Source organism: Pinus tabuliformis, chromosome 5_1, assembly GCF_031772625.1.
Source record: "Pinus tabuliformis cultivar Carrire ecotype Pingquan chromosome 5_1, CPIR1, whole genome shotgun sequence".
NCBI classification, from domain to species: Eukaryota; Viridiplantae; Streptophyta; class Pinopsida; order Pinales; family Pinaceae; genus Pinus; species Pinus tabuliformis.
In genome coordinates this window covers 468,964,028-468,990,662 of record NC_142305.1, presented here as the reverse complement: position 1 = coordinate 468,990,662, position 26,635 = coordinate 468,964,028, and the positions used below count along the sequence as shown (strand labels likewise).

Sequence of the window (26,635 nt, the reverse complement as noted above, 5' to 3'; positions counted from 1 at the left end):
GCAAAATCTGTGAAGCCCAAGAGGAAACCATGGAGCACCTTCTCAACAATTGCATTTTCACCTCCAGATTATGGGATTCTTTTGCAATGATCTTCCAACAATCTGACAGAGACATGGGACGTCTGATCAACACTCTAACCAAATGGAGAAAGACCTTTTCAGATAATGAAGTTCTTCGTACTTCCTGGGCTCTTACACCAAGTTTCATAATTTGGAATGTCTGGAAAGAAAGGAACAACAGGATATTCAAGAATGTTAAGAAATCTTCCCAAAATATCTATGATTTGATTCTGAAACAGATTAAGGAAACGGTTAGTACTACCATTCAAAATCTTCCCTTGAACCCACCATCGGCCAATGACTGGAAGATTCTTTGTCAGCTAGATTTGGAGGGATTGGTTCCTCAGGGCTTTGTTAGGAAAGGTTCTATGGGGAACCCTGAGCTAGACTTCTGGCATCCTCCCCCTAAGGGATTTCTCAAATTCAACATTAATGGGGCTTCCAAAGGTAATCCGGGCGAGGCAGGCCATGGAGGGGTGTTATGAGATGATAGGGGAGATATTCTATTCATCTTTCATGGCCACTTAGGAAAGACCACCAACAACATGGCAGAGTTAATGGCAATGGAACAATAGCTTGAGTTCTTGGTTCAAGAAAATCGTCAAAACACAATCATTGAAGCTGACTCTGAGCTCATCATCAACTTTGTCAAAAGAATAAGCCGGGGAACAAGACCGGAAAAAGCCTCTTCAAATTGGAGGCTACTTCAAGTCTTCGAACGAATTCATGGGAACAGTCAGATTTGCACATGTGCGAAGAAAGGCCAACAAGCTAGCAGATTTGTTAGCCAATCAAGGAGTGGTCTGCACAGATAATAGGGTAGTGATGAATTGGCACGAATACCCTAAAAATAGACTAAAAACGGATTGTCAAAACCAAGCTAATGAAGATAATACAATGTTCCTTAAGAGAGCAATGGAGATGGGAAGTAATAACGAGTAGGGGTTTCCTCAGGGGCATGCTCACAATGGGGTTTTTTGATAACGATTCAAAAAATATAACCGGAGATTCCCAGATCAATGGATGCACCGAAACTCATAGTGGAACTGACGAGGATAAAAGAGCTTCACTGGAGGTAGAAAGGAAGGAGCTGAAAGCTTTGCACATCGGGTCAAGGAGGGTTGACGATGCGAATATCCGGGAGCAGAGGAAACCTGATGACTATGAAACCAGAGATTCTCTTTCCCGGCCTTTCTTACCGAGACTTGGGCGGTTTTCTGTTGATCGTGACCTGCATAAGTGGGAAGTGGCTTTTGCTTTTTTGGGAGCGATCCCACTCAAGGAGCTCCACGTGGCAGTGGGGTCAGGAGGAATACCACCTTTATCACACGCTATTTTCCACTCAAGTTGGTGGGTACGATTTCCTTCTCCATCGTCAGATCTCACAAGGTGTTTCAACGGTTCAGATTGATCGGGTTAGTTTGCAGCCACTTGCGGTTAATGGTGAGCAGATTTTTCTTGCGGGATGGGTCTTCAACTATCAGGTCTTTTGGACAAACTCAACGTTCAAGATTAAAAGAGGACGGAAAAGTCTGGCAAAGAAGGAGTTCTTTGGGGACAAGAGGTTCTTCGTGCGGGCAAAAGAACCCATTTCTAAGAATTCGGGCGTGTTTAAGGTCTTTTCTTGTAATTAATTATATGTCTTTTTGAAACTTACTCCAAATTCTTATATTCTACTTTGGAGAAATGTAATTTTAGAAGATAGGATCACCGTATAGTTGTTTGGTAGTTTCCCTTCTTTCTCAGAGTTTGGGAATTTTGATGTACCCTATGTACTTTATTTTGTGATTAATAAATAGAAGGTCCGACTCTTGCATTAGCAAAAAAAAAAGAATTACATGGAGACGTGACATCACACCTTAGATATAGTAGTATTGTGTCTTTTAATATTTTGTATTTTAACCATAGTGGAAAAATATATTATGAGTCATAACTATTAGTTCATTCTGTTTTATTTAAAATAAAAACAATATGTATCATAATTGTACTAAGAGGTACTCTCCAATATAGTATGATAGAGATGGTGTAATGTAATGTTTAACATTTCGATTAAATCAAATTACATAAATAAAATAAAATAAAATGATTAATATAATGTAATGTAAATATTTAAGCTCAGTTAAAAGAAAATAAAGTAATGAAAATAAAAATAGCCTTATAAAAATAAAAATAAAAATAAAAATGACCCATGGTATTGACCCATGATATTCACGTGGAATATAGCCTAATTAATGGAGGAAATTAAGCCAATGAAATTATGTATTGCCTCGAGAGAGGTATTCTCCAACCCAATATGGAAGAGATGTTGTAAGGTTAAATTATGTTATGTGATGTTATGTAAACATTTTGACTTAGTCAAATTCGATAACAATGAAAATAAATGAAAAATATAATTATAAAAATATAAAAATAAAATTAATGATTATAATTTTTAATTAATTTTGACTAGGTAAAATTACATAAAATTAAAATTAAAATTAATATTTATAATTATCAATTATTAATAACTAAATTAACCTAGATCCATTTTGACTCCAAATCTACCAATCGCTCAGAGAGATCAAATCTCTTGGAGTGCACATTTCTTTTAGAGTGAAATGAGATTTGGTCCTTCGTAGGGCTTAGTAAATTTTGAATTAAAATAGATCTAATCCGATTATTATCATTATATTTATATAAATTTACAACAAGATAAAAATCTCACACAAGAGAAAATTATGTCAATTATCATTATAATTTAAATAACTAATAATATTGATGATGATGATAATGACTGATGTCCACTTATAATAATATTAATGAAATAATTAATTAATTAAGTAAGTAATAATTATTAATTACATTAAGTAATAAAAATAGCTATTAATAAATAATTACTAATTTATTATAGATAATTTAATTTATTAATTATAATAAATCATTAACACAATCTAAGTTATAGACTAATAATATTTTTTAGGGTATTTTTTTGGTTAATTTTAATCAAAGAGAAAAGTTGAGTTTGATATATTCAATTTCTAAAATTTGGGTGCCAAATCTATTTATGCATTTAAAAATATATTTTAAGTCACTAAATATTATAGTCTTCCCTGAAATATTATTGACTCATTCTTATGTAAATGACTATTTTGTCTATAAGTTAAACTACACTGAAAAAAGAAGATTTTCATTTTGAAAAATTTGATCGCCTTGCCCAAAATAAACTCAAAATTATATGGATGATACCTAACACAAAAATTGAAAGCTTTTTATGAAATTTAAACAAAATCATGAGTTAGTATATAATTCCTTGTGCTATACTATGAATATAGATTTTACTTCAATCAATATGAAAAGTTGATTCTAATGCCTTCAGACAATAATTTGAATATATATAAGGTCCATGAGCTCTAAGGTTATTGTCCAACGATTTCCTGTGGTGGTTTAGTCCTATAATTCCCCATGTCCATTCCCTCGGAGGATATGTACACACTCTTCCTTGATTTGTGGAGGATATGTACACACTCTTCCTTGATTTGTGGGAATATCGTGAATGACTTTGCTTTTCCTTGATTCCTGGGAATAATAAGAAAAGTATATACATATATATAGAAAAATATACCGTTCATGTTTTAACTCTTCTGTGATTCATGAGCATAAGGTGCATGACTTGACTCTTTCTTGATTCATAGAAATAACAAGAAAGAAAAATATATATTTGTGAGTAAAATATTTCGTCGTTTATTAAAACTAGACAGATAACTTATTAAAACTAAACTACACAATAACTTATTAAAACTAAACCAGGCAACAATGACCAATTAATATCCTGTGAAAGGATGGTTGAAATTAAAAGAGAATGATAATTGAAAGCATCCTATTTTTTCATCAAAAAGCTCCCTTCCAATACTTCACACAATATAAATTAAATTGAAACATAAATTTCTATTCAAAAATTAATTACGCTGAATTTCCAAAACTTGCTCGGAAGGAAACAGTTAAGAATATAAGATGATTGAAATTATAAACATAAATTAATGGTAGTGATTTTCAACGGATTTTGCAGAATTTCATCATGAAGGTACATGATTTTCCTTTTTTTTTGGGGCAAAAAAGCCTCCTTAGACTACTTTGTAAAGAAATCATGGTGGGTTCTTAACCAAAGATAGGTTTAAAATTCTCTATCACAGCCCTTTAAACCCTAGCCAATCTTCCGAACTATACTCACATGTATATATTCACCCATGCACAAGGAATGTAGTCATAGATAATCTATATATAGAGCTCACACAAGCCCACAAGCACGTCACTGATTGCTTGGAAGCGTGGACAGTGAAAATGTTGCGCATCTACAACTTCTGAAAATGCCACTGAGTAATCTTGTAATAGTGCTTATTTCCAATTATATCCAGCTTTTTACACGTTGTTTTCATGCACACGTACAAATATTTCAGCTCTTTCCTACTGTTTATATTCTGCATAACCCATTTTTGCTATTTATATTCTGCATAATCCATTTTCGCTTTTTCGGCCTTCGGCAGATTTGCATAACCCATTTGTTCAATTGGGCTATTCTTGTTTTTGATGTATGCGTGTGTGACAAGCGGATCTGGGAGAAAGAGGCGGTCTTCAAAATGGTTGTGGGAGGGAATAATTTCCCGGATGGTTTCAAGGGCCCGCTGAAGGGAAAATCCACTAGCGCTCCAAATCCTAGGAAAAAACCCATTTCTCGCGCATCCCGTGCAGGCCTACAGGTCATCATTTGACTTGGATTTGTATTTATTTAAATTCTACTGTTTTTCTTGCAGAAACCCCTAATCAAGTGAAGTAATTCTAGGCATTTGTTTAATTGGAAGAAACGTCTTCATTGAAGCTTTGCAATAATTGAAATATTCGTGTGAGCAGGAACTCTGTGGGACCGGGTTCTAGGTTTTTGACCAGATTCTGTATCTATTGATTTTCTATAAGTTTCCCCTATCAAAAAGTTGATTCAACTAAAGGAATTCTAACATTTTTTTCCTGTAGACTTATTCATCTAAGCTTTGTAATAATTCAAATACCCCTGGGAGCAAGAACTCCATAACATTCCTGCAATATTTAGACTGAACTGTTTGCTCTTATTGTAGTTTCCTGTTGGACGGATTCACCGTCTGTTGAAATCTCAATTATCTGCAAAAGGAAGGGTGGGAGCAACTGCTGATGTATATTGCGCAAGCGTTCTGGAGTATATCACTGCAGGGGTTTTAGAACTTGCAGGAACTACCACTAAAGATCTAAAGGTTAAGCGTATCACCCCAAAGCATTTGCAGATTGCTATTAGAGGACACGAAGAACTTGATAATTTGATCAAAGATACCATTGCCAGTGGAGGTGTCATTCCTCACATTCGCAAGGAACTTCTTACAAAATCTGCAAAGAAGCATTACAGTCAAGCGTCAACGATGTGTGGTGAAATGTTTTGGTCAAGGGAGTGCTGGATCATAACTGGTGATATTTAACTAAATAGATCAATCTCCTTTGCTGCCTTCCATAATGTTTTGACTCGTTTTCTAATAAATTTGTTTGCTTTGAATGGTGATCTTTTACTGAATAGGTTAATCTCCTTTTGTGCCTTCCATAATATTTTGCTGGTTTTCTCATATATGTGTTTGCTTTGAATGGTAATATTTTACTGAATAGATCAATCTCCTTTTGTGTCTTCCATATTGAAAAAGCATGATGTAACTCCTCTTTTGTACCATCCATAGGATGAAAGTCTATAAATAAGTGAAGGATGAAAGTCTAGAAATAAGTGCATTACCACCTTACTAAATGATCATCTAGTAAGTACGGGCTGTGAAGTAATGATAAATCCAATCATGTTAACGTCTGGATTAGTCATTGATTAAAACTATGCAGATGAGCGAGTGTGCTTTCCTCGAATATATAAAAGGATTTTAACAAAATGCACCATATATAACATAGGGAAGTATCTAATTAATTTTCCATCGTACAAAAATCTGGAGAACAAATGAAAAGGATACGAAACCTGTTTTCTTTATTTATATATATTTTCATATATCATTTACTAAGGGACTTATCTGACTAGGGAAAGATTTTGGTATAATGGTTTGGAAATTGTTTTTTTTTTTTAATGTTGTGTATTTGAATGGATTTTTTTAACAGTGGGAATGGATTCTGCACTTTGACATATATGACTTGAATTTTAAAAAATTCCACGAAATTTTGTTAATTTCTACGAAGAAAACTGTTTTTCTTCAAGGAAAAATCTTCCTATTTATTATTGGTTAATGAGTGGATGTTCCTATTTATTATTGGTTAATGAGTGGATGTTATTAAGATGGTATGAAATTTATATAAGATGAGATGATTATAAGATAGTTAATTTTTTTATATACGATTGGCAGTTGAGAAATTTTGTTGAACAATTAAATGGATTCTCGTGAAAACATTTCAACGAAATCTAATCCTGGTAGTGGTTTGCATCATTTTTTCATTATGGAAATAGATTCAACGTTATGCCAATGCCTGAATTTCTCAAAATCCTGATTGAATTTTTATTGTTTTTTGGGTTGAAATTGTGACCGTGTGAGAATACGCATGCAAAATTGAAACGCAAACCTCTATTATCTTAAAATAAGATAATTACTTCTTCATGAGGAGTTAGATAAAAATAGAGAATTAGTTAATTTAGTGATTGCATGATTGAGTGTTTGTGTGTTGAGTCAAGTGAGTTAAGTGATAAATTACTTTGAGTGTGAGATTGCATGTAGTTACATATCAAGATATTTTAGGCAGTTAGCTAGTTTGAAAAGGTTTAAATATCTTTCACCAGGTTCATTTTAATCGTTATGTTTTGTGTGATCAATAGAAGAGTAACAGTTCATGTCTTATGTATGAATTGTGTTTTGTCTTCTCTACCTTTTAACAAATTGGTATCGAGCTAGAGAAAAACTATCCAGATTTCTGTAAGCAGATTGCAGAGTTCTCAAGTAGAAAATAAGGCGTAAGTTGTTGATTTTTTTGAGCAGCAGCTTGGAGAAATCTCAAGTAAAAAATAAACCGTAGCTAGTTGACTTTTTGTCCGCCGCCGGAAGAGGAGAGTAGCTTTCCAAAATAAAAGCGGTCGGGCCGCCGTGAGACGAGAATACCACACCCAAACAAAAAAAAAATCTGCTCCCCCATACGTTGATAGTCACTGCCGCGGTGCCGCTAAGAAATGTGTGACAAATCTCAGCAAGTACGAAGTCATACTTTTTTGAAAGTCACGAGGGTCGTATTGAGTCAACACCTGCTTACTTAACACAAAGAGTCGCGCGGACTTTTTTTATTTGGAAGGCTTTTATTGAAAAGCTTTTGTTTTAATACATTGAGTGGGAATCGTTAAAATTGATTTTTTTGTTGGGTTGATTTTTTATATATAAAAATTCATATAAGTTTTTGAAAAGGGTTTTCTGAGAACGGTTTTTTTAAGTAGTAGTTGTTGTGGTGTTAAATAAAAAACTTAGGGTTTTATTGAAAGGAGTATTATTTTTTTGAAAAAGAGTTTTACATAGGATAAAGAGAAAGTTTTGGAGAAAGATGACTTTCTTATTATTTATAGGGAAAGATTATGATGTGTGGGCCATTAAGATGGCGACCACGTTGTAGGTACATGATGTTTGGGATTATGTGAATTTTGGGTTTTCAGAACCTATGAACGAAGAAGAAAAACATGCTCTCACTAATGCAGAGAGGGAACAATGGAAGAAAGAAAAGAAGAAGAATGCACATGCATTGCAGCTTATTCAACAGGGAGTGGAACTAGCAATGTTCTAAAGGATTATGACCACGTCTTCAACAAAAGTAGCATGGGATACTTTGGCGACAAACTATAAAGGTATGGCCAAAGTCAATATTGTTAAGTTGCAGAATACTATGAGAGACTTTGAAAGTCTGCAGATGAAGGAGAGAGAGGACATCGATTCTTTCATGAATCGGGTCATAACTGTTGTAAATCAGCTAAAGATTTACGGTGAAGATATAAAAGATCAAAGAGTGGTTGAGAAGGTCCTCCGATCTTTGTCTACCAAATTTGATGTTGTGGTAGCAGCCATAGAAAAAGCCAAAGATTTGGCATCATTGACAGTTTATGAGCTTATGGGATCACTTGTATCACATGAGGCAAGGATAGATAGAAATGAGGATTCCACTTTAGAGACCGCTTTCAAAAGTGAGGTTTCTATTTCAAGACACAGAGGTCGAGGCATAAGTAGAATGAGAGGCAGAGGACAAAGTGGAAGATATGGTGGTCAGAGAGATGACCAAGAAGAGCATGAACATTCAAGTGGAAGCAACTACAAAAGCTTCAACAATAATCAAAGACTTGACAAATCAAAGGTGAGATGTTATTACTGCAGTACATTTGGTCATTTTGCTCGTGATTGCAGGAAGAAAATAGCTGATCAAGGGAGCCAGAGAGCTAATGTCCCTATAGAGAGTACTAACTCTATGTTGCTAGCTTGCCATACCATGCATTAACCTTCTGCTAGTGTGTGGCTGTTAGACAATGGTTGCAGTCACCACATTATAGACAACAAGGATTTCGTTGCAAATTTCGATCAATCTGTGAAAACAAAGGTAAAGTTGGGGACTAACAAGATTATGGAAGTAGATGGCAAAGGAGTGGTCAACATTCTGACTAGGAAAAGGGAGCTGAAGACAATCTCAGAGGCATATTATGTTCCTAGTCTCAAACATAATTTGTTAAGTGTTGGTCAATTGACACAGAAAGGATACAGAGTTATCTTTCAAAGGTCAAGAAGTTGTTATATATGACAAACCCCCAAGCAAGCAACTGATAGCAAACGTGCAGATGACGAGGAACAAACTCTTTCCTCTCATTTTGATTTACAATGGTTAGGTGAGTTCTTTTATAGTTGCATGTTTTGATGATTATTGGCTATGGAACTTTCGATTTGGACACTTGCACTTTTCTGGTTTAAGATTGTTGTACCAGAAACAGATGGTCAGAGGATTACCTCCCATCAAAGAGCCTACTAGTACTTGTGAGTGTTGCATCTTGGGAAAACAATGCCGTGAAAGTTTTCCAAAGGGAGTTGCATACAGAGCAAAGCAACCTCTTCAGCTAGTGCATACAAACTTGTGTGGACCTATGAGGACACAATCGATTGGTGGAAGTTTCTACTTCCTCACTTTCATTGATGACTACAACAGAAAGACTTGGGTTTACTTTTGAAGTAGAAGTATGAAACTTTTTCCAACTTCAAAGAATTCAAAGCCTTAGTAGAGAACCAAAGTGATTGACAGATCAAAGTATTGAGGTCAGATCATGGTGGAGAATACGACTCAAAGGCATTCTATGATTACTGCAAACAACATGGGATCATAAGACAATTTACAACTAGGTACACACCGCAGCAGAATGGTGTAGTAGAGAGAAAGAATAGGACAATTATGAACATGGTAAGAAGCATGTTGAAAGGAAGAAACTTGTCTAATGAGTATTGGGCAGAAGAAGTTACATGTGCTATTTATGTGATCAACAGATCTCCTACAAAGAGTGTGATGAATAGAGTACCAGAACAAGCATGGTCAGGTATGTATTGCAGCGTATCTCATCTCAGAGTATTTGGATGTGTAGCTTATGCACATGTGCCTAAGGAGCGAAGAGGAAAATTAGATGATAAAAGTGAAAAATGCATATTCATTGGTTATAGTGAGAAATCAAAAGCTTACAAATTGTATAACCTTGTCTCAAGGAAGACCATAATTAGCAGAGATGTTGTGCTCAAGGAGCACAAGTCATGGAATGGAACTGTAGACAAAATAGTTGATGCACAAGTGCCACTGATGGAAGACGATGATGTAGCAGAAAAGGAGCAACAAGAATAATAGGTGAAGACACCAAACAAAGACACACCAACAAGGACTCCAAGATTTTCAGAGAAGCATGGATCCTCAAGCAAATCAACAGATCAAGATTCTCCCAGCAATCAATTAGGTAATGAATCAAGCAATGGTAAGAGAAAGATGAGAAGTTTAGAAGATATCTATGATGATTTGGATGTTAGTTCAAATTTTGCATTATTTTCATTCCAACCTTCTTCGTTTGAAGAAGCAATCAAAGATGAAAATTGGGTGAAAGCCATGGATAAAGAAATTGAAGCTATTGAAAAAAATGACACAGATTTGGTTGATTTACCAAAGGGCAAAAATCTCATTGGTGTGAAGTGGGTGTACAAGACAAAGTTGAATGAGAAAGGTGAAATTGATAGATTTAAAGCTAGACTTGTAGCAAAAGGATTCTTGTAGCAACTGGGAATAGACTTTGGAGAAATGTTTGCTCCAGTAGCCAGGTTGGATACTGTAAGAGCAGTTCTAGCCACGTCAGCGCATAACAAATGGAAAGTATATCAGATGGATGTGAAATCAATCTTCTTGAATGGAATTCTAGAAGAAGAAATTTATGTGCATCAACCTATAGGATATGAAGTTGAAAGCAATGAAGACAAAGTTTACAGGTTGAAGAAAGCACTCTATGGACTGAAGCAAGCACCTAGAGCATGGTATAGTAGAATCGACACCTACATGATTAAGAATGGATTTTGCAAAAGCAACATTGAGCCTACCTTGTACACAAAGGTAAATCAACATGGACAGATTTTGATTGTTTGCTTATATGTTGATGACATGAATTTTAGAGGTGATTTTGACATAGATGAATTTAAAGAAGCCATGATGAAAGAATTTGAGATGACAGATCTTGGTCTCATGAAATATTTTCTTGGCATAGAAGTTGAACAATCTGAAAAAGGAATTTTTATTTGTCAAAATAAATATTCCAAAAATTTCTTGAAAAGATTCAGGATGGAAAATTGCAAACCTGTCCCTACACCAGTTGCAATAGGTACAAATTTAACCAAGGATGATGAAGGATCAGATGTCAATCCAACTTTATTCAAAAGATTGGTTGGTAGCCTCATGTATCTCACAGCTACAAGACCGGATATCATCCAAGGAGTGAGTTTGATTTCCAGATTTATGAAGACTCCAAAAGACACACATTGGAGTGTAGGAAAACGAATTCTGAGATACATAGTATGAACTAGAGTTTGTGGCATAATGTATGCAAGCATAGAAATGAAATAATTGATTGGATGCACAGATAGTGATTTTGCAGGCAGTTTGGATGATAGGAAGAGCACTTATGGTTTTGTGTTCCACCTTGGTTTAGGTGTGATTTCATGGGCATCTAAGAAGAAACCCATTGTGACACTTTTGTGAGCAGAAGTAGAATATGTAGCAGCAACATCAGCAACATGTCAAGTAGTGTGGTTAAGAAGAGTACTTGATGGAATCAAGTAGAAACAACAAGGATCAACAACAATATATTGTGACAACACCTCAACGATTGCACTATCCAAGAATAGTGTGTTTCATCACAAGAGCAAGCATATTGATACTAGATATCACTTTATTAGAGAACTTGTGAGCAATAAAGAAGTTCACTTGAAGCCTTGTAAATCTAGTGATCAATTGGCTGATATATTTACTAATTCAATAGCACAAGATGTGTTTGAGTTTCATAGAAGAAACTTGGGTGTTGTAAGCCTAACTGAGACATAGACTAGCACGCATGTTTGAGTTGTCTTGAGTCATGTTTTAGTTTAGCAGTCATAATTAAGGGGGAGTGTTAAAATAAGATAATTACTTCTACATGAGGAGTTAGATAAAAATAGAGAGTCAGTTAAGTGAGTGATTGCATGATTGAGTGTTTGAGTGTTGGGTCAAGTGAGTAAAGTGATAGACTACTTTGAGTGTGAGAATGCATGTAGTTACATGTCAAGATATTTTAGCCAGTTAGCTAGTTGGAAAAGGTTTAAATACCCTTCACCAGGTTCATTGTAATCATTATGTTTTGTGTGATCAATAGAAGAGCAACAACTCATGTTTTATCTGTGAATTGTGTATTGTCTTCTCTGCCTTTCTAACACATTATAGATTCAATTTTTTTTATCAATTATAGCATCAAAATTCTTCATCATTGAAAATTATGATGAAATGCAAAAAATCTAAACTTATTCGCCAACACCAGTCTGATTATGCTTTTAACTGTTAGACAAAATAACGAATTGCTAAATTCTTTGAGCAATCTCACTAAGTAATCCCTACCCATGAGGGCAAACCATGTCCACCTCACTAAAAAAAATCATTGGGATGCTCAGATTAAAAAATCCGTACGTTTATGCCTCCTATATTTACCATTAGAATGTCTATTCCATATATTAGAGTTTCCCATTAATGTTAGAATTCTTGGTCTCTCAAGAACTGTGCCAACCAACGCGACAACATAATTTTAATGTTTTCAAGCATGGTTCGCACTAGAATCTGGACGTTGTTGAACCGTGCCTGATGCTGGTGGTAACGACCTCCACACCCAATTCAAACCTCCATTGTGGCTTTATATGTAGGCATCATTGGAGCTTCAAACCGTTGGAAGAGCTGATGTGGAGGCATACGTGGGAGAGAGACAAATTCAGAGTCTTCTTATATTGAGAGTGGGAGTTTGTGGGAGTTAAATTTTAGAGAGAATTGAGAGTGGGAGTTAACTATGAACATAATAACGTTAGCAAAAATAGTCTATGGTAAAACCAACTTCATACAAACTTGGTGAGAGCATCTTTCCATTTCACAAATCTCTATTATATCCAACATTGGATCTAGCCTTCTCCTTGATAGCTTAAATTTGCAAGGTAAGTTGCAATGGTTTGAATTTTTCATGCTCATGCTTATATGGAAGACACTATTTTTATTTTTATTTTTTAATTAATTAAATAATTTATTTCTCAACATTGTGTGTAAAAAAATGTAAGTTTATATGTTGGTTATAAAAATGATTATGTGAGACTTGAATCACCCTTAGGACAATGTAACATTCTCAATGACACTCATTGCTAACATTTTTTTCTAGGATATTTAAATCTTAAAACTAATAGTGGGTAAGATGATAATACTATCATCAAGTTGCCATTGTTAAAGCATATTTGTTATTCAGAGGTCTTTAAAGCATCTTTACTATTGAGAGGTCATGGGTTGAATTTTCTTCCAATGGATTTACTTATTGAGAGGTCACAACATCTTTGCTATTGAGAGGTCATGGGTTGAATTCTCTTCAGGTGGATCTACTTATTGAGAGTTCACATGTTCAATTCTCTTTGGGTAGATCGACCGAGTTCAAATATTTAGGGACGAGGAGGTACATTGGCTTCTCCGCCATCTAACAAATCTTCAAGATGATGCCAAAACTCAACAATCTAGAATCAACATGGTAGAAGAGGAGGTGGATGAGCTTCACCACCATTAGATAGACCTGCACGACCAAAGAAATCAATAAGACTATATAAGCATGGCCAACAATGCCCTAGGGATCCATCGTAGACCCAACTCCACAACATACGATTCCCCTAGTAAATGTATTCACCTATGTGAATAGTACTAGCTATAATTTTAGTTTAGCTATAATTTTAGTTTTCTCTTTAAATATACTAATAGCAAAAATCTCAATATAAAATTTGAATTTTCTCTCCTTCTCAGACTTCGATATTTTTTTCTTCTACTTAGAATGTCAATCTCCCCTAACTTTTGTTGAAAAGTGTAACTAGGTTCGGTCTTCATAACAACATATACTTATAATTTTATGTAATGAGATGTAAAGAAGAAAAATAAATTATTATATTGACTTGCTTCATGGGTTTCATGAGAAAGAGATTTTATTTTTGAGTCAAGCCTTTCATTTAGAGTCTTTAGGATTTATTGGTCATCTAGTCATAAAATTTTAAAGTCATTTTCATGTAATGAAGTCATGTTACACTTTGTAAAAGTTCAAACTTGTCTTTGAAAAGTATCCTCCATGATCTTGTCACTTATCCTCTTCAACTCGGTCCATAAATATGGAAGAAACTGCTAGAAGAAGTCAGCCTAACCACAAGTAATCATGTTGGCCTAAATGACATGAGGAAAGGTGTATATATAAGCACACTCAACCTCACTTAGGGAAAGAAACTCGACAAGAATTCGATCAAGAATAAGTGCAAAGTAGAGTCCAACAAAAAGAAGTGCGAAGAAGAAGGTATAGTGAAGGATATTCTTCTGGTATTGTAAAGTAAGGGTTTCTTCTGGGATCGAATAAGAATCGGTTTCTTCTAGGGTAGCGAAGAAGATATTTTTTTGGGAAAGTGAAGAATAAGTTTCTTTTAGGCAAGCGAAGGAGGGTTTCTCCTAGGCAAGTGAAGGAGAGGATTCTTTTGTGGTACCAAAGGAAGGATTCTTCTGGGATCTAGAGACCGAGTTTCTTTAGAAGAGACTAGTGAAAGCCTAGAGACCAACATTCTCTTGTTGAAGTTGAGAAGAAATAGTATGAAGTATAGAGACAAATTTTCTCTAGAAGGATACAAGGAGAGCAGTTCAAAATCAAGCAGAAAGTTCAAAAAGGGAAGAGCTATAGCATCAAGATTAGTGAACAAGTTCTTGGCAGGATACTAGAGTCAAGATTTGTTATGAAACCAGTCCATAGAAAGATATGATAGATAGATCAATGCCTTAGAAATCAGCCTCTTTGATGGGGCAACCTCCTTTACATTACACAAATTAACAATTATTGGATGATATAAATGAAAAAACCTCCTTTCATATAGGTGTCTAATGGGTTACACTTTGTAAAAGGTCAAACTTGTCTATGAAAAGTATCCTCCACAACCTTGTCACTTATCTTCTTCAAGTCAACCTACAATGATGGAAGAAAATTCTAGAAGAAGTCAGCCTAACCACAAGCGATTATGTTAGCCTAAAGGACATGAGGAATGGTGTATATATAAGCCATAGTCGACCTCACTTAGGGAAAGAAACTCGACAAGGATTTGATCAAGAATAGTGAAAAGTAGAGCCCAACAAAAAGAAGTGCGAAGAAGAAGGTATAACAAAGGAGATTCTTGTGGTATTGCGAAGTAAGGGTTTCTTCTGGGTGTTGGCATTATGATACAAGTGTTTTCCTTGATGACAAATCACACAGATGATAGATCATAGTGCAACAGGCCAGTAGCAAAGAATTGATGATCAGACTACAAAGAATGAAGAAATAAAAGTATATATGCAGGTTCACTATTTACCAAGCCGCGTACACACGCAGGTTCACTATATACCAAGTTGCGTATATACGCAGGTTCAATATATATCAAGTAGTGTATACATGTAGGATGACTATATACAAAGGTGTGTATATCGTACACACACACTTTCACACAAGGAAAGGTGCGTACATGTCAAAATACTAAGTTTTGGGTCCGTGGTATTTGGTCCATGGTATTTTGGTATTTGATCCTTGGTGTTGCGTTCGAAATGTTGAACCCACGTATTGTGTCCCTAGTATTGGTTCTAAATGGTTTTGGACCATGGTATTGAGTAAGGCCTAAGACTATAAAAGGAGAAGAAGATTATTAGGCAAAGGCATTCAGAAAGTCTTGAATATTTGATGAAGTATGAGATCTAATATGCAGGTTATGGGTTCATAATGATTTGGTAAGGAGGAATCTCAGCAGTTGATGGAGAACAAGATCTAAGGATAGATTGGGATATAATGGTTTGGAATGAATCATCTCTATACGGTTTGATCATGCTTATTATAGATCTGTATACTGACGCATGTAATGTTCTGTAAATATTATGATCTGGGTATAACTCAAGTTTTGGAATAGCTGCAAATCATGAATGAATATTTACAAATGTATATGCTGGTTAACTATGATAAAAGCACGCACATACGCAGGTTAGATACATATAAGTAGCATATACCATATGAACTATTATGTTTGAAGCTACAGGTGGTTCTGGTTGTTGATGAGTTCTAGTGACTGTTTACTGGTGTCAGTATTCTGCATATTTAGATTAGCTGATTATGTTTAGCTTCAGTATTGAAGGATGAGATCTATAATGGATCAGGATCATAATGACTTATCTTTATGTGATCTGAAGGACTAGATTTGGTTGCTAACATGCGTATTATCCTTATATATGTAATGATCTAGTTATGTCTGAAGGCAGGAAGTGTAGCAAAGACATAAGTAAGTAATTAATGACATATACACTGGTTCGCTTTGGTGAAAGTGCATATACACGCTGGTTCAGCTCTTCCAAGTAGCGCATCCACTCTGATGTTTATGATACAGTTAGATCTGAACATTGTTGCAGAATTCTATGTTCTACTCTATGTTCTGGTGATTGCAGTTTGTTGACAGGGTGTCAATGATTCAGTATTGGGTGATTCAAAGATTGATGATGCTAGTGTTGATTGATTGCGTGCTTCAATGATATTGATGGGTCTAGTATGAAAATTGGATGAAACGTGGCCTTCAGATTATGGTGTTGTGCTTCAGGAGTATCCAGTCTGAAAATTTATGAAACATGGTACCTGGAGGAAGAAAGAGAAGGTTGTAGCCTTTTGTAGGTAGGCACCTACGTACTAGTACATCAGCTAGTACAAGAGCTAAGGGGGTTGTAGCTCCCTTCCAATAGCAGCTGGAAAATGAGTGAAGGTTGGAGCATTCAGTAGGCCGGAACCTACGCACTAGTAAAAGGATCGGCTAGTACAAGAGCTAAGGGGGTTGTAGCTCCCTTCCAGAAGAAGCTGAAGAACGAGAGAAGGTTGTAGCCTTCTGTAGGTAAAAGCCTGTGTGTTGGTATAAGACTACACTAGTATAGAAATATTGTAAAAAGAAGTTTCTTATTAAAAAGAAGATAGAGATGACTTGCAGCAGGTGTTTTTCACCCACATTGGGTTTCCACCTTACATCTTGGTGTTCATGTGTGCTTCTTGTGTGTGATGATCTGTTCTGTTTTAATGCACTTGTTTACTATTCATATGTTTAATAAAAGTTATGATGCACTAACTAAAGATCAACATTTAATGGATTAACTAAATCATAAGTTTACTGGATATACGCTAGTTGCATTAGACATAGTTGCGTGTACACGTAGGTTCCCTTCACTGAAGTAGCATATATGAATCTGAGTATGGAAATGAAAAAGTGTTTGATTTGATAATACTAATTCACCCCCCCCTCTCAGTGTTATTTTCAACAATTGGTACCAAAGCAGGTCCTTTGGTAGAAGCTTGATCGCTTGAAGGAGATCTATAGAACAATCAGAAAGAAGCTTAAGAAGAAAGCGCCTAAGAAGAAGAAGAAATCTCAGAAGAGCTATGACAGTGGGAGAATATATTGGGGAATATGTGGAAGAATCACTTTAGAATGAAGATGAACAAGCAAAAGAACTATCAGGTATGAATTTGTTATCCTCTGGTGATACATTTATCCATCCATTTGAAGATGATGAAAGTGATAGCGAAACAACTGAATTTTATCTTATGAGTGAGCAAGAAAGATATCAAATAGAGGTAGAATTTAAAAGGCTTACAGACAAAATTAGAGATCAACAAGATCTATTGAACAAAAGGGAATGTTCCTTCAAAGAAGAAGCTACCAAACTAAAAGCTCAACTAGAGGAAGGAAACAAGGTAAGGAAGTTATTCAAGGACAAGGAAGATCAATGTCAAAAGTTGTAGGATGAAGTGACATAATGAAGAAATGAAGTCAATGAAAGGAGCACAACAATCAAGAAACTCAGAGATAGATCTAGTTACCATGAAAGTCTTAAAGCTACGATCCTCTCGCTAAAAGAAGATCTTGAAGAATCAAATAAGTAGAATAAAGAACTACTCCAAGCTCTTGAAAAACAAGAAAACGAAGTTATTGAACTAAGCCATCAGTTGGAAGAAGGAAGAAAAGCTAAAGAAAACATGAAGAAGCAGTATCATGAAAAGGAGGAGCAACATTAGGTTGAGGTAAATATTCTAAAAAATAACTTAGAAGAAAAGGATAAGCTCTTATGATTTCAAGATAGTACTAAGATCTTGGATGATATTCTTAGTAGTCAAAGGTCTCCTGCTTTCAAAACTGGCCTTGGTTTTTATGAATCTATTGAAGAAGTATCTAGCTCACAAGGAGAGGCAAGGAACTCTAATGATAAATCTAAAATAATCAACAAGGAGATGAGAAGACAACCCCATCAACAGCTAAGGAAAGAAATTCTTCGAAGAAAATCTTTTACTGCTCCGATGTATAATGTTGAATGTTATGTATGTCATAATCTTGGACATGTTGCAGCCAGATGCAGAAGAAGAATGGTTCAAGACCATCACACAGAAAGATCATCACATTCCAGGTACTTTAAGGGATATTGCTTTGCTTGCAATATGTTTGGTCATAGAGCCGTTGATTGCTACAGAAGGAATAGGAAACATGTAAGATGTTATGCATGTAACAAGTTTGGACGTACAACAAAGGAATGCAGGAACAAAGTACGGGCACCTTACCAAAAGGAGAAAACATCATCACACTTGAAGATATGGAAGAAGAAGGAAGTACAGTCAGAAAGATGTGGCACAACACAATATACAAAAATAACAGACTTAGAGGGAGACGAAAGTGTAAAACTTCAGTGTCCTAAATCTAATACGCAAGTTTCATAAAGGGAAGTCACGTATATACGTGACTTAGCTACTGCATAGTCGTCTATATGTTAGTTTGAGGAAAAGAAGTAGGGACAAGCTCAGGAAAAAGGGTCTGATATGATTCAGTCCATTATTTGCTCTGCTTGATAATGGTTACAATCTGTTGGTGATGTGTGGAAATGTCTTGATACTTGTAAGATGTTTAAAAGTGTTTTGATCCTAAATTAATGATGATGATGATCCCTTGATACTTCTTGCTGATATATGCATGATCAGATCATATAGTAAGAAAGATGGCACAAGTTCAGGGGGAGCATATGCTTTTAATAATGCATTATTGTCATTATGGTTAGTAGTCCTTGGTGATGATGCTTATATGGATAAATGATATATCTTGCTATGATATGGTTATGAGTTGTCCATGACAAAATCTCATATGATTCTTGGGGTTACATAGTTGATGTTCAGATCAGATTTGTGGTTGATTATTTGATGATGCATATATTGTGCTTACATGGTGATCTTCGTAAGGATAAGGAGAAGTACAAAGCTTGAATACACAACTTCATTACTTGATGATTATTCAATCATATGCTGCTATCGTCATGTGCATAAAGATCATATAATACAGTTATGATGCAAGATTCCTATAGTTCTTGGCACTCATGTGGATGAGGATTGTTACTGTTGATGATATCAAGAAGTCTTGACAAATGATCTTGAGCTCAAGATACATAGTGCTCAATACATGGATGATTACTCAAAGTTGCATTTTTGGAGACATGATGATGATGAGTTCTTATCGATATGATGATAGGTTGATACTTACATATGTTGATTGATTCAGATGATCCAAAGTAATGATACATGGATGATATATAAGATCATGTAGATCTTGATGATAAGATGGCTATGGTGTTTTTCACATATGATATAATGTGAATTATTAGTATTTCATATACAAAATTCATTCATGGAAGGGTATGATAATGTTCAAAAGGATGAGTTGATATCTATATGCAGACATACCTTGTTACAGGTTGATGACTTCTACACTAATGGACATATACAGGTTGCTAGTTTGGATGTTGTTGACAGATGCTTATGGAGTAGATCATACATTGTGTATGATAGTTGCTGATGACTATCATGGTCTTATTTAGATGTTTGGTCTCTGTTATAAATGTCATGTAAAGGTCATAGCAAGACTCTTGATGTAATAGTTTGTCTCTATCTATTATAGTCATTTGATGAATCCCTTTTGGTCATATGATGTAATTTGTACCCCCACTATGCATGGGAAGGATGATGTAATATTTCAATCATGCACAAACATTTGGTATCTAGCGTATCCCCACTTGGTTGGGTGGATGAGTCAATATTGGCATATCCCCACTTGGTTGGGAGATGGATGTATGTATGAGTCTTTGGTGATAGGAAGGTCATTTATGATAGAGTCATGTTCTTCTTGTAGAACATCTTTTTGCAAACCTTGATTACAGTCAGGGGGAGCATGAACAACACTCTTCAGGAGAGCAGAGATTTCAGCATGTACTCAGAGGGAGCATGGAGAGATTTATACAACTTGGCATATACAAAGGGGGAGCTCAATCAGATATTTCAGCAGGTACTCAGGGGGAGTATGGACAGTGGAATGTATATCAAGGAAGAGAATATCTTGGTCTACCCTTTGCCCTTGATGTCAAAGGGGGAGAGTGACTTGGTATGGTTGTTGCCATCAAGTCCAAAGGGGGAGATTGTTGGCATTATGATGCATGTGTTGTACTTGATGGCAACCCACTTGTAGCAGAACATCTCACTTATATATAACTATATGAATCTACAGAAGAGATATCAGATGTGACAGAATACATGGGATGTAGGGCAGCTCAAAGGAATCAGTTTAGATGTAATGAACAATGACAACTCATTAAGATGACAATTATCAGTATGACAAGTTAGCTTTGCATCAAGTCCAAAGGGGGAGATTGTTGGCATTATGATACAAGTGTTGTCCTTGATGGCAACTCACACAGAAGACAGATCATAGTGCAACAGGTCAGTAGCAAAGAATTGATGATCAGACTACAAAGAATGAAGAAAGAAAAGTATATATGCAGGTTCACTATTTACCAAGTCGTGTACACACGCAGGTTCACTATATACCAAGTTGCGTATATACGCAGGTTTGCTATATACCAAGTAGTGTATACACGCAGGATCACTATATACAAAGGCGTGTATATCGTACACATGCACTTTCACGCAAGGAAAGGCACGTACATGTCGGAAAACTAAGTTTTGGGTCCGTGATATTTGGTCCATGGTATTTTGATATTTGATCCTTGGTATTGCATCCAAAATGTTGAACCCAGGTATTGGGACCCTAGTATTGGTTCTAAATGGTTTTGGACCATGGTATTGAGTAAGGCCTAAGACTATAAAAGGAGAAGAAGATCATTAGGCAAAGGCATTCAAAAAGTCTTGAATATCTGATGAGGTATGAGATCTAGTATGCAGGTTATGGGTTCATAATGCTTTGCTAAGGAGGAATCTCAGTGGCTGATGGAGAACAATATCTAAGGATAGATTGGGATCTAATGGCTTGGAATGAATCATCTCTATATGGTTTGATCACACTTATTCTAGATCTGTATACTGACGCGTGTAATGTTCTGCAAATATTATGATTTGGGCATAACTCAAGTTTTGGAATAGCTGCAAATCATGAATGAATATTTACAGATGTATACGCTGGTTAATTATGATAAAAGCACATACATACGCAGGTTAGATACACTTAAGTAGCATATACCATATGAATTATGATGTTTGAGGTTACAGGTGGTTCTGGTTGTTGATGAGTTCTGGTGACTGTTTACTTGTGGAAGTATTCTGCATATTCAGATTAGTTGATTATGTTTAGCTTCAGTATTGATGGATGAGATCTATAATGGATTAGGATCATAATGACTTATCTTTATGTGATGTGATGGACTAGATCTGGTTGCTAACATGCATATTATCCTTGTATATGTAATGATCTAGTTATGTCTGAAGTCAGGAAGTGCAACAAAGACATAAGTAATTAATGACATATACGCTGATTCGCTTTGATGAAGCTGTGTATACACGCTGGTTCGGCTCTTCCAAGTAGCGTATGCACTATGATGCATGATTTTTGATGATACAGTTAGATCTGAACATTATTGCAGAGTTCTGTTTTCTGCTCTATGTTTTGGTGATCGCAGTTTGTTGACAGGGTGTCAGTGATTCAGTATTGGGCGATTCAGAGATTGATGATGCTAGTTTTGATTGATTGTGTGCTTCAATGACATTGATGGGTCCAGTATGAAAATTGGATGAAACATGGCCTTCAAATTATGGTGTTATGCTTCAGGATCATCCGGTCTGAAAATTTATGAAACGTGGTACCTGGAGGAAGAAACAGAAGGTTGTAGCCTTCTGTAGGTAGGCACCTACATACTAATACATTGGCTAGTACAAGAGCTAAGGAGGTTGTAGCTCCCTTCCAGTAGTAGCTGGAAAATGAGTGAATGTTGGAGCATTCAGTAGGCCAACACCTATTTACAAGTAAAAGGATTAGCTAGTACAAGAGCTAAGGGGGTTATAGTTCCCTTCCAGAAGAAGCTGGAGAACGAGAGAAGGTTGTAGCCTTCTGCAGGTAGAAGCTTGTGTATTGGTATAAGACTGCACCAGTACAAAAATATTGTAAAAAGAAGTTTCTTATTAAAAAGAAGATAGAGACGACTTGCAGTAGGTGGTTTTTACCCACATTGGGTTTCCACCTTACATCATGGTGTTCATGTGTGTGATGAATTCTTTTGTTTTACTGCACTTGTTTATTGTTCATATGGTTGATAAAAGCTATGATGCACTAAATAAAGATAAACATTTAATGGATTAACTGAATCATAAGTTTACTCGATATACGCTAGTTGCATTAGACACAGTTGCGTGTACACACAGGTTCCCTTCACTGAAGTAGCGTATATGAATCTAAGTATGGAAATGAAAAAGTGTTTGATTTGATAATACCGATTCACCACCCCCCTCTCAGTATTATTTCCAACACTAGGATCAAAGAAGAATAGGTTTCTTCTGGGAAAGCAAAGGAGAGGTTTCTTCTTGACAAGCGAAGGAGAGGTTTCTTCTAGGGCATCAAAGGAAGAATTCTTTCAGGATCTAGAGATCCAGTTTCTCTAGAAGAGACTAGTGACATATTGGAGACCAAGATTCTCTAGTTGAATTTGAGAAGAAACCGTGTTAATTATAAAGACCCAGTTCCTCTAGAAGGAGCCAAGGAGACCAGTTCCAAATCAAATTGAAATTCAAGAAAGGGAAGAGGTAGAGCATCAAAATTAGTGAAACGTTCTTGCGAGGATACTAGAGCAAAGGGTTTATGTCATGGTCTTGGTACTCATCAATTGATGATCTAGAAGAACAATTTTGATAAGGTTTTCCTCTCAAGAGTTGAGAGGCTTTGGCCTTTATTAACAAGCGTACATACTATGTAAATTTTCTTTTATTATGCATACTAGTAATTGTCTTGATGAAAAGAACACAATAATAACATAATGAAGAAAATACTATAAGCTAAGCAGTAAAAGTATATCACAATCAATTATCAAGCAGAGAAATTGTTTAACCATTCATGCCCTAGATTTCTCAACATGGTATCAGAGGTTAGGTGATAAAGTCAAGAAGGGGCATTCCAGAAAGTAGATACACGAGAATCAAGATTCAAAGAAGGATCATAAAAAATCCAAGGGCTACCAAGGGAAATTTCTTCAAAGCCCTATATCGAATAAATCTACAACAACAAGAGTGTTGAAATTATCTTCAAGAAGGAAGAAGGAAGAAAGAACAAAACCCTAGAAGAACTTCAAATCTAAGGAAGATTAGATTGAAATGGGTCATATGAACCAACAAGTTTGTCATCAAGTTGAAGATTTTATCTTCATAAGTAAGTACCTTTTAGTCTACTCTAATCTAATAAAAATGACTTCATGTTTCAAGGAGAACCATAAGATGGTTGGGATATCAAACTTCTTTGCATCGAAAGGAAGGATAGACATAGTCGTCGAAGTAAATTAAGTCATTTATCATGCCCATGGAATGGTCTCCAAGACATCCGAAGAATAAGCATTATCTGAAAACATGGAGAGGGATCTTAAGGATAAAAATATTCTTAAAGAATCCATTAAGGGTCCTCTCATTTCCTATGTAGCCAAGTTGGAGACATCTAAAGAAATATATATTAAGTTGGTAGAAATTTTCTCTGAAATCATGATAGGAAAGATCATATCACTTAGATCTGATCTATATAAATTGAAGGTATCAAAGGAAGAAGGGATATAGTCTACCTCTCAAAGGCATCTCAAATAAAAGGTCAACTGCATGATCTAGACGTGATCGTATCTGATAATGAAATGATCTCCATTATTCTAAATTCTTTGACTCATGAGTAAGGTAACCTCATATCTACTAGGGAAAAGGAAACTATCCCATTCATCAAATTATGGTCTCTCTGCAAGGCAGAAGAAGACAGGTTGAAGGAAGAAAGTAACAAAAGATCAGATAGAAGGGATTAATTAGTAACAAGAAGAAAACGAAAATTTTGAAAGTCTGGTCCTCCAAAGAAAAAAATAGCATCACTAAGTTAAGATTATATGATTCTTAGCCACTATAGAAGAGATTCTCGTAAACGCAAGAGTGACACGGAAGAAGCCCATATTACTAATGAAGTGAAAGAACTCAAGAAAAAGAAGCTTAAGAAGCAAGAAGAAAAGGGATCTCTACTATGACTGAGATGATATTATCCACTAGAAGGTACTTTTCACTTGTAATTTATAGATAGAAAGTAATAGGATGCATCATATTAGAAAATATCATCATGATAGAAGCATTAGAAGTAAGAGTTCATGACATGGGAAGAAGAAAGAAAGTTTAGAATAAATTCTACTATTTTCAAAGAATGAGAGCTCTTGGAAACCTCCTATAAACCTTAAGTGACACTTATAGAAAGAAGTAGAGGTCATCATCGACTTTGATCATCACACATTAGTCAATAAATAAACATCTTCCAGGTGAGGATATGAAATATCCTCAAGTTTCTTTGGTGGAATCTTTATCAAAGGATTCATCGATTTAGAAAGAAAGAAAGAGTTTTGTAAGGAATTCCAACCCGTGGGATTCAAGGGATGATGGTATGATGACATAACGGAGAAGTAGATAAAGGTCATTAGTTCAAATGGAGCTACTACTGGAAGTTTGGATAACAGAAAGGAAAGATGAGGTATGTATTATTACACAGATTACTATGAAACTCGTTTCATATGGTTGTAAATAAGACGGCTTACTATTTCCATCTTGGAAAATATGATCAAAAGTAGAAAGGATATCCTCCTCTGAAAGATTGCAGAAAAGCATAAGCCATAATAGATGAAATCAACATAATATGTTCTTAGATGAATCATGAGGAAGCTGAATACAATTAAGGATCTCTAACTATAAGCTCTTTGGAATGAAGTATGCAACAAAGTTAGAAGGCATTCAACATCTAAAGTCCAAGAAGATTTGACTAGAATATCTCCTGGAAAGATATGAAGACTCTAATAGGAACAAGAAAAAGATGGAGACCATTAACAATGTATATATTTGGGAAATGTGTCAATATTCATGCAGGACGCTGATACCTACAGGAAGATGTCATGGTAAAATACCATCACAAAGGTAATGTTTAATTGAAATGTTAATTTCTTATGTTTGAACTAATATATTGATGGGCTTATGTAGGACCGCGAAAGGATACATCTGTGGGTGACTTCCAGGAAAACCATATTGAAGGATGTAAGATCCTTCCAAGTGGCATGAAAGAAGAGTGATATGAAGTAAAGCTAGATGGAAAACTCATGGATCACTTTCTGATGAAATGAAGACATGAATAACTCATGGATGAAAATGATGGATGGTCTGTGCCCTATGAATAATTCCTTGAAAGACGAAGACTCCATGAAAAAAGAAATTTATGACATCAAATAAGAGATGAGTTCTTCAAGTAGCTGGTTGTTCCACATGAGGATCTGCTGTAAGTCCCTAGTTTAGAGGGAGATTGAAAAAGAAGTTTCTTACTTGGAAGAAACTTTTAAATTCATAAGCAAAGAGGGCACTTAGATACATTCCTTTTGGTAGGAATGAGTACATTCCTTTATTGGAATATGTCCTCCATACTTGAGAGGGAGAGATAGACATGTTATTCTAGTAGTCACATGGGAAGATAGAATAGAGGATTGAGTAATCATTTGGCATCCGATACTCTTCGAGGATGAGATAGGGAATCCAACATAAAGAGTAGTTGGGAAGGACATATATTCTTTGAGGGCTTGGGAATCCAAGACAAGACAAAAGAAATGTATTACATCAAGTAAGAGAGGATTTCTTCATGCAGCTGGTTGTTCCACATGAGGATTTGTTCTAGGTCCCCAATTTAGAGGGAGCCCAAGAAAGAAATTTCTTACTTGGAAGAATCTTGGAAATTCCTAAGCCAGGAGGGAGCCTCAAAAAGAAGCTTCTTACTTGTAAGTGTCTATAAATCATTGGTCTCGCTAGCATTGAGCTCAGACCTTGTGGAGATAAGGAGATGCTAGTCAAGGCCTTGCTATGTAACAATGCTAGTTAATATGATGGTATACAAGTTTTCTTAAGTGGGAATGGATTGTAATGATTATATACAAAGGAAAACATAGAGAGAATGTTATACAATAAGAAGAAGAAAAGAAAAGAAAATAATTATGGGCCAACGGAGCATCGTTTTCGATGTTTGGTTATAAACTACATTTTGTTATTTTTTATCATTTTTTGCTATATATGTTTAGTTAGATGATGATCGTGAGAGATTTTGTAAATAATCACGCCACACTGTTTGAAGTTACAAATACTATCGACTACCTCACTATCATAGATATTATGGACTTTTTGTGTCAAACTATTGGGAAAACTGCTGAAGAG

At 35.5% G+C, this 26,635-nt stretch overlaps 1 pseudogene; it reads left to right on the top strand.

Moving 5' to 3' along the window:
• The first annotated feature begins 4,673 nt into the window (after positions 1-4,673).
• Positions 4,674-5,537, top strand: LOC149165535 (putative histone H2A variant 3 pseudogene; annotated as a pseudogene).
• The last annotated feature ends 21,098 nt before the right edge of the window (positions 5,538-26,635 follow it).